Genomic DNA, 9034 nt, shown 5'->3' on the forward strand with positions numbered 1-9034 from the left:
CTCAGACATAAAAAACCACGTCATTTTCAGCAAATGGCAAAGAGTTGAGAAAGCCACAGGCCCAGGGCATGGCCTATGGGGTGGGGGGGAGGGGAAAGCAGGAGATGGGGAGGGAGGCTCAGACCATGTCAGGCTAGGGAGTTTGGCCTTGTAGGCAGTGGACAGCCCTGAAGGATTTTTACCAGGAAATCTGCTCTGTGTGTGGAGGGTGGGCTAGAGACATTGGAGGGAAGGAAGGACAGAATGTGAAAGAATGAGGCCAGCTGCGAGACCTCTGCCCAACATCAGAGATCAATAGCTATCTGCTGTTTCACATGTCGGGTCCACAAATACAGGCAGAGCCCTTACTCTGTGCCAGGGACACGAAAGGCACTACTAATACCTTCTCCCAAGTACAGCGTGTGAACCACCTTGGCGCCACGTAGATTATTATACACAGATCACTAACTGGGAACACTTCCAACAGTGTAACCGAAATGTTCATTTTTTATGAAGCGTCACATTAAAACAGAGCATGTAGTTCTTGATGCCAGGCTAAGATTAAATGCCTAGCTTGATGGCACTTCCAAAGACATTCTGTACATAAAGCCCAGCCTCCTCACTCCACGCCTGAGGCAGTCTGGGAGGGCAGCTGCTTCTCATCAGTATCCCCCCACATAGTTATTACAAATTTATCTCTCTTTTTGAAGGCTGTTTTTGGTGTGGACCATTTTTAAAGTCTTTACTGAATTTGTCACAACATTGCTTCTGCTCCATGTCTTGGTTTTTCGGCCATGAGGCATGTAGGACCCCAGCTCCCCAACTAGGGATCAAACCCCAACCCCCTGCACTAGAAGATGAAGTCTTAACTGCTGGACCACCAGGGAAGCCTCCCTAATTCATTTTTTATGGCCTTCCTCCCTATCACTGGAGAAATAAGAGAAGTTTGTAGGAATTTATACATTGAGGCTTTGTCAAGGTGAGGACTTCTGATCTCAAATTTTGTATATTTTTTCATCAGAGACTTCTGAACATGAGATGGGCTGGCTGTCTGGTCCAGAGACACAAGGATGAAAGAACACAGACTCATCCATGCCTTTTGGAGCTAACAGTCTGGTGGAGAGATAAATAATCACCTGAAAATGGGGACCAGTTGGGGACAGGCAAAAAGGCTCTAAGAGAAAGCTCCCAGCATACCATGCTTTAAATCAGATAGACACTGATCTCCTGTCCTCTGTGACCAAGCCAAGGTGGGTGGTCCAGGACTGGCGGGGCAGGTCTGCTTCCTGAGGTCAGCCAGCAACTCAGGTGATAAGCTGACTCTGCTGTCCTCAACACATGGCCTCCAGCTCCAGGTCCACAGGGGTTGCTCCAGTGGTTGTCATTTCCCAGCAGTGAAGTGACAGACTGGGGCCACCAGATGCCTGCACATTGCACACACTGCTTCCTTTCTCATTCTCTTGGCCAAATGTGTTCATGTGGCCACCCTAGCTGCAAGGGAGGCTGGGACCTGACACTAGCTGGGCGGGTTCTAATACTGAAAGGAAGAAGGGAGATTGGGTACAGTCTCATGATTGGTGGTCCTCACAATATACACATTTGCAAGTGTGAGTTCAGTTCAGTTCAGTTCAGTCACTCAGTCATGTCTGACTCTTTGTGACCCCGTGAACCACAGCATGCCAGGCCTCCCTGTCCATCAACTCCTGGAGTGTACCCAAACTCATGTCCATCAAGTCAGTGATGCCATCCAACCATCTCATCCTCTGTCATCCCCTTCTCCTCCCACCATCAATCTTTCCCAGCATCAGGGTCTTTTCAAATGAGTCAGCTCTTCACATCAGGTGGCCAAAGTACTGTAGTTTCAGCTTCAACATCAGTCCTTCCAATGAACACCCAGGACTGATCTCCTTTAGGATAGACTGGTTGGATCTCCGTGCAGTCCAAGGGACTCTCAAGAGTCTTCTCCAACACCACAGTTCAAAAGCATCAATTCCTCGGCACTCAGCTTTCTTTATAGTCCAACTCTCACATCCATACATGACTACAGGAAAAACCATAGCTTTGACTAGACAGACCTTTGTTGACAAAGGAATGTCTCTGCTTTTCAATATGCTGTCTAGTTTGATCATAACTTTCCTTCCAAGGAGTAAGCGTCTTTTAATTTCATGGCTGCAATCACCATCTGCAGTGATTTTGGAGCCCCCCAAAATAAAGTCAGCCACTGTTTCCACTGTTCCCCATCTGTTTGCCATGAAGTGATGGGACTGGATGCCATGATCTTAGTTTTCTGCATGTTGAGCTTTTAAGCCAACTTTTTCACTCTCCTCTTTTACTTTCATCAAGAGGCTCTTTAGTTCTTCTTCACGTTCTGCCATAAGTGTGGTGTTATCTGCATATCTGAGGTTATTGATATTTCTCCCAACAATCTTGATTCCAGCTTGTGCTTCCTCCAGCCCAGCGTTTCTCATGATGTGCTCTGCATATAAGTTAAATACACAGGGTGACAATATACAGCCTTGACATACTCCTTTTCCTATTTGGAACCAGTCTGTTTTTCCATGCCCAGTTCTAACTGTTGCTTCCTTACCTGCATACAGATTTCTCAAGAGGCAGGTCAGGTGGTCTGGTATTCCCATCTCTTTCAGAATTTTCCACAGTTTATTGTGATCCACACAGTCAAAGACTTTGACATAGTCAATAAAGCAGAAAGAATGAAGGGACAGAACCAAAGCAAAAACAACACCCAGTTGTGGGTGTGACTGGTGATAGAAGCAAGGTCCCATGCTGTAAAGAGCAATATTGCATAGGAACCTGGAATGTTAGGTCCATGAATCAAGGCAAATTGGAAGTGGTCAAACAGTGAACGTCGACATTCTAGGAATCAGCGAATAAGATGGACTGGAATGGGTGAATTTAACTCAGATGACCATTATATCTACTACTGTGGGCAGGAATCCCTTAGAAGAAATGGAGTAGCCAACAGAAGAGTCCAAAATGCAGTACTTGGTTGCAATCTCAAAAACGACAGAATGATTGCTGTTCGTTTCCAAGGCAAACCATTCAATATAACGGTAATCCAAGTCTATGTCCCAACCAGCAATGCTGAAGAAGCTGAAGTTGAACGGTTCTATGAAGACCTACAAGACCTTTTAGAACTAACATCCAAAAAAGATGTCCTTTTCATTATAGGGGACTGGAATGCAAAAGTAGGAAGTCAAGAAACACCTGGAGTAACAGGCAAATTTGGCCTTGGAGTACGGAATGAAGCAGGGCAAAGGTTAATAGAGTTTTGCCAAGAGAACGCACTGGTCATAGCAAACACCCTCTTCCAACAACACAAGAGAAGACTCTACACATGGACAACACCAAAATCAGATTGATTATATTTTTTGCAGCCAAAGGTGGAGAAGCTCTATACAGTCAGCAAAAACAAGACCAGGAGCTGACTGTGGCTCAGATCATGAACTCCTTATTGCCAAATTCAGACTTAAATTGAAGAAAGTGGGGAAAACCACTAGACCATTCAGATATGACCAAAATCAAATCCCTTATGATTATATAGTGGAAGTGAGAAATAGATTTAAGGGACTAGATCCAATAGACAGAGTGCCTGATGAACTATGGATGGAGGTTCGTGACACTGTACAAGAGACAGGGATCAAGACCATCCCCAAGAAAAAGAAATGCAAAAAAGCAAAATGGCTGTCTGAGGAGGCCTTACAAATAGCTGTGAAAAGAAGAGAAGTGAAAAGCAAAGGAGAAAAGGAAAGATACACCCATTTGAATGCAGAGTTCCAAAGAACAGAAAGGAGAGATAAGAATGCCTTCCTCAGTGATCAATGCAAAGAAATAGAGTAACACAATAGAATGGGAAAAACTAGAGATCTCTTCAAGAAAATTAGAGATACCACGGGAACATTTCATGCAAAGATGGGCTCAATAAAGGACAGAAATGGTATGGACTTAACAGAAGCAGAAGATATTAAGAAGAGGTGGCAAGAATACACAGAAGAACTGTACAAAAATGATCTTCATGATCCAGATAATCACGATGGTGCTTTCACTCACACTCACCTAGAGCCAGACATCCTGGAATGTGAAGTCAAGTGGGCCTTAGGAAGCATCACTATGAACAAAGCTAGTGGAGGTGATGGAATTCCAGTTGAACTATTTCAAATCCTAAAAGACGATGCTAAGCAAGTGCTGCACTCAATAGGCCAGCAAATTTGGAAAACTCAGCAGTGGCCACAGGACTGGAAAAGGTCAGTTTTCATTCCAATCCCAAAGAAAGGCAATGCCAAAGAATGCTCAAACTACCACACAATTGCACTCATCTCACATGCTAGTAAATTAGTGCTCAAAATTCTCCAAGCCAGGATTCAGCAATATGTGAACCATGAACTTCCAGATGTTCAAGCTGGTTTTAGAAAAAGCAGAGGAACCAGAGATCAAATTGCCAACATTCGCTGGATCATTGAAAAAGCAAGAGAGTTCCAGAGAAACATCTATTTCTGCTTTATTGACTATGCCAAAGCCTTTGACTGTGTGGATCACAATAAACTGTGAGTGTGAAGTGAAGTGTTAGTTGCTCAGTCATGTCTGACTCTTTGTGACCCCAGGAACTGTAACCCGCCAGACTTCTCTGTCCATGGGATTCTCCTGGCAAGAATACTGGAATGGCTCGCCATTCCTTTCTCCAGAAGATCTTCCCGACCCAGGGATTGAACCCGGGTCTCCTGCATTGCAAGCAGATTCTTTACTGTTTGAGCTATGAGAATGTGACCAAGGTATATTGCTGGTAGAGCCAATGGGAGGAGCCTTTGACCTTCTCAGAGAGGTCAGAGAAGACTCTCCAGGGCTGAAAAGGAATGAGAGCTGACTGGGTGATGAGAAGGGGGCAGAGCTTCCCAGTAGAAGGAACAGCACATATAAAAATCCTGTGGCAGCAGGCTACAGGGCCAGAGCAGGGCTGGAAGGAAGCCAATCAGGTTGATGCCAAGGGAAGAATATAAGGCATGAAACTGAAGACATAGGCAGGGATCAGACCTTAAGCTTTGGCTTTATTCTAAAAGTGACAGGGAACCTCTGATACCTTTTGGGAGGAGTCACTATCAGATCTGTATATGTAAATCCCAGGCTGGCTTATGTGGAGAACAGGTGAACATAAAGAAGAGGTCATAATGAATGGAACCCGGTAGAGAGGATCTGGCTACCCTAGTGAGACACCTATCAACAGGGCTAAGAAGGTGGGAGGGCTTCCATAAGTTTTGGTAAGTAGAAAACACAAAAAACTTGGTTGGTACCCAACCCCAGAACCCTCTTCTGTGATAGCAAGGATAACAGTCCTCCAAAGATCATGACATCCAGATCCCCTTGTCAATGAAAATAATCAATAAATAATCTAAGGGACTTCCTTACTGGTCCAGTGTTTAAGACTCTGAACTTCCACAGTGGAGGGCAATGGTTTGATCCCTGGTCAGGGAAGTTCCATATGCCTCGGAACAAAGCAAAACGGAAGACAACAACCAAAAAACTATAATAGGAAAAGAAAATAGTATTATTTGAGCCAAACTATAGGCTGGAAGACAGCCTTCCAGATAACTCTGAGGAACTGCTCCAGAGAAGCATGATTTTCAGCAGTTTTATGTCTTATTAGGACAAAGAACATCAAACAAGTCAGCAAGACACTCTTTCAAAATTAAAAAAAAAAAAACAGCAGATCAGCAGGTACACAGTGACTCATGGCCTTGTGCCTGGGAAGGGAGTCTTATCATTCAAAGAGGAACCAACATCGGCACCCAGAGGGGAGGTGTTCAATCTTTATTTTATTTTATTTTCAATCTTTATTTTTAAATTTTTTTTTTTTTTTTTTTTTTTTTTTTTTTTAGTTCTACCACTTTATTGCTACCAACCCATCTCCCTCCACCCTCGGGCACACATGCTCAGTCATGTAACCCCATGGACTGCAGCCCGCCAGGCTCCTCTGTCCATGGACTTTTCCAGGCAAGAATACTGGAGTGGGTTGCCATTTCCTTCTCCACAATCTTTATTTTTAACATGTACATTCTTTACGGTGCCCCGATAAAGAACCTGCCTGCAATGTGGGAGACTTGGGTTCAATCCCTGGTTTAGGAAGATCCCCTGGAGAAGGAAATGGCAACCCACTCCAGTATTCTTGCCTGGAGAACCCTGTGGACAGAGGAGCCTGGCTGGCTACAGTCTATGGGGTCGAAAAAAGTTGGACATGACTGAGCGACTTTTACTTTCATTCTTTACTTCTGGTCAGTGTGCCCTTTTCCTTAATAATTAAAACAGATGTACACTGTAATTTTCAGAGGCCACTAACAGACTGTTATAGTTAGTATAAAATTCAAGTTAACTCGTGTATAAGCCAGAATGACTTCCCATACCTCAATATGTGAAAATTTCTTTCATAGTACCAAACCAGCGAGTTGATTACTTTACACGGTAAAAGTGACTTCACAGATAAGGTCAGGACCTTGAGATGGGGAGATTTTACTGGATTCTCCAGTTGGATGAAATGTCATCACAAAAGTCCATAAGGGGGAAGGGATGTCAGAGTGGGTAAAGATACATGAATGGAAGCAAAGATGAGAGAGAGAGATTTGAAGATGCCAGGTTGTTGGGTTTTTTTTTTTTTTTTTTTTTTTTTTTGGTTGTTGGTTTTGAAGATGGAGGTTGGGAACCACTAGCCAAGGAGAGAAGTGGTCTCCAGAGAGTGGAAAAGGCAAGGAAATGCATTCTCTTCCAGAACCTTCAGAAGGAAATCAGCCTGCCAACACCTCCATTGTAGGACCTTTGACCTCCAGAGCTGTAAGATGGTATAAGTTTGTGTCATTTTAAGCCACTTCGTGGCTCAGATGGTAAAGAATCCACCTGCAATTCAGGAGACCAGGGTTTGATCCCTGGGTTGAGAAGATCCCCTGGAGAAGGGAATGGCAACCCACTCCAGTATTCTTGCCTGGCAAATCCCATGAACAGAGGAGCCTGGCGGGCTAGAGTCCATGGGATAGCAGAGTCACAACTGAGTGACTGACACCTTACTTTTTTTTTTTTTTTTTTTTTGCCCGTTTTTGTTTTTACTGGAGGCTCAGGTGGCACATGACAGTTCATAAAATGGCTTCAGAGGTAGGGGGAGCAGGGAAACAAAAAATAAACTGGGGTGGGAAAGAAAAACAACCAGGAGGAGGGAAGAGCTGGCTGGTTCCTTCTCAGCCTGATTTAGGGGAGGGAGTTGATGCCTCTGAACAATAAGGATGGATCCCTTCCTTCAACCCTTGGTAAGGGAGAGAGGAAAAAAAAAAGCAAAAGGCTGTTGCTTTGGCCCTCCTGAGTCTCAAGGAATGGGGGGAAAAGCCGGTGTTTTGATGTCATGAATTATGGGAAAGAGGGGAGGGAGGTGCTGGGTAAGATACAGGTCAGTTGGAAAAACTGGCAGATACCAGATGGTGGCTCTGGGTGTCCTTTGAGTTGGAATCACTCCAGTATGGTGGTTGGGGGGTCCCCACTGTTGATGGGGGCTGAGGTCTCTGGGGCTGTGGACTGCCTGGGTCCCGGGGGCTGCTGCCGTCTCCGCTGGAAGTAGGGACGGTTTCGTGGGCGCTGGGGCTCAGGTCGGGAGCCGTCAGTGGGGCCTTGGCTGGGCTTGGTCTCGCCATCCCCACCTTCTGTGGTGGGCTGCTGGGGTGGCCTGGGGCGGAAAGGCCTTCGGTACCTGGGCCGGAATCTGGGTGGGGGTATCCGCTCATCCCCCTTACTTTTTTACTTTTAAGCCCCTTTGTGGTAATTTGTTACCGCTGCAATAGGAAATAAATACAACTTCTAACATACTATATAACTTACTCAGTTATTATGTTTATTTTTCAATCTCTGTCCCCCTAATAGATGTTCCTCTCCAGGGTAGGAATTTTTGTCTTTTTTTTTTTCTCTAAAGTATCCCAAATTACTTAAAATGGTCCTGGCAAACAGCAGATGCTCAGTCACTGTTATTATATGGATAATTGGATAGATATAGAAAGTGAAGAAAAGGAAAGTGCCAAGGCTTCTCTTGCGCTTTATTGACTGGGAACCTCATGTTATGTTTACTCACAGAAGGAACAGAGGAGCCGGACAGTTAGGAGAGAATCAAGAAAATAAAGATGGGTTTAGTTTGAGGTTTGAGAGGTTCTGTAGGAGATATAACTAGATAGACATAACGTGAGGGACTTCCCTTTTGGTCCAGTGGCTAAGACTCCACACTCCCAATACAGGGGGCCTGGGTTCACTCCCTAGGCAAAGAACTAGATCCCACATGCCTCAACTAAGAGTTGGCATGCCGCAACTAAAGATCCCAAGTTCCACAACTGAGACTCAGCGCAGCCAAAGTAAATAAATATTTACAAATATATATTGCTTTAAAAAAAAGAAGAGAAAAATGTGTCAGTAATTCTGCAAAGGCAGCTGGAATATGGGTCAGGCTGCTAACAGGCCCTGGGGCTGTTCAGTTTCCAAATCCTGAAGCCTGAGGCTTGGAAGGCTTCACAACACAAGAGTCAGAATCAAGTGCTCCCTCTGGTTTAATGTCACAACAGGCAGGGTCCTCAGAATAAGAAACAGATCAGCCTCCCTCCCCAATCCTGGGGCAACTGATAAACTCACAAGTTTCCTCGTCCTTTAACTTTCTTCTTGGATCTTAATTGACGGGAATTGATTGTGTGCCTCCGGAACTCCGCCCCAGACACCGGGAAAGACAAAGCACTAAGTGTTACACGATCTTGCCCTAAGAGGACTTACATTCTAGTTGGAAAGTCAGACGTTCACAAAACTAAATTAAAATAGAAGCAACCATACACGGTGCCGTGCATGGTACTGTCCAGCGGGCGAGGGTGGCTTACTATGACTGAAGCATCTAGAAAGACCCAGTGGAGCAGATGTCACGTGAATGGGTCTTCGAGGGGCAGGGGCACAGAGAAAGGCTTTCCTGACCTACAGCAAAGACTGCCAAGAATGCTTTGACTCGTTCAGAGAGCCTTGCCTAACGTGCAGATTCCAGATT

Source organism: Cervus elaphus, chromosome 5 (genome assembly GCF_910594005.1).
Source record: "Cervus elaphus chromosome 5, mCerEla1.1, whole genome shotgun sequence".
Lineage (NCBI taxonomy): Eukaryota > Metazoa > Chordata > Mammalia > Artiodactyla > Cervidae > Cervus > Cervus elaphus.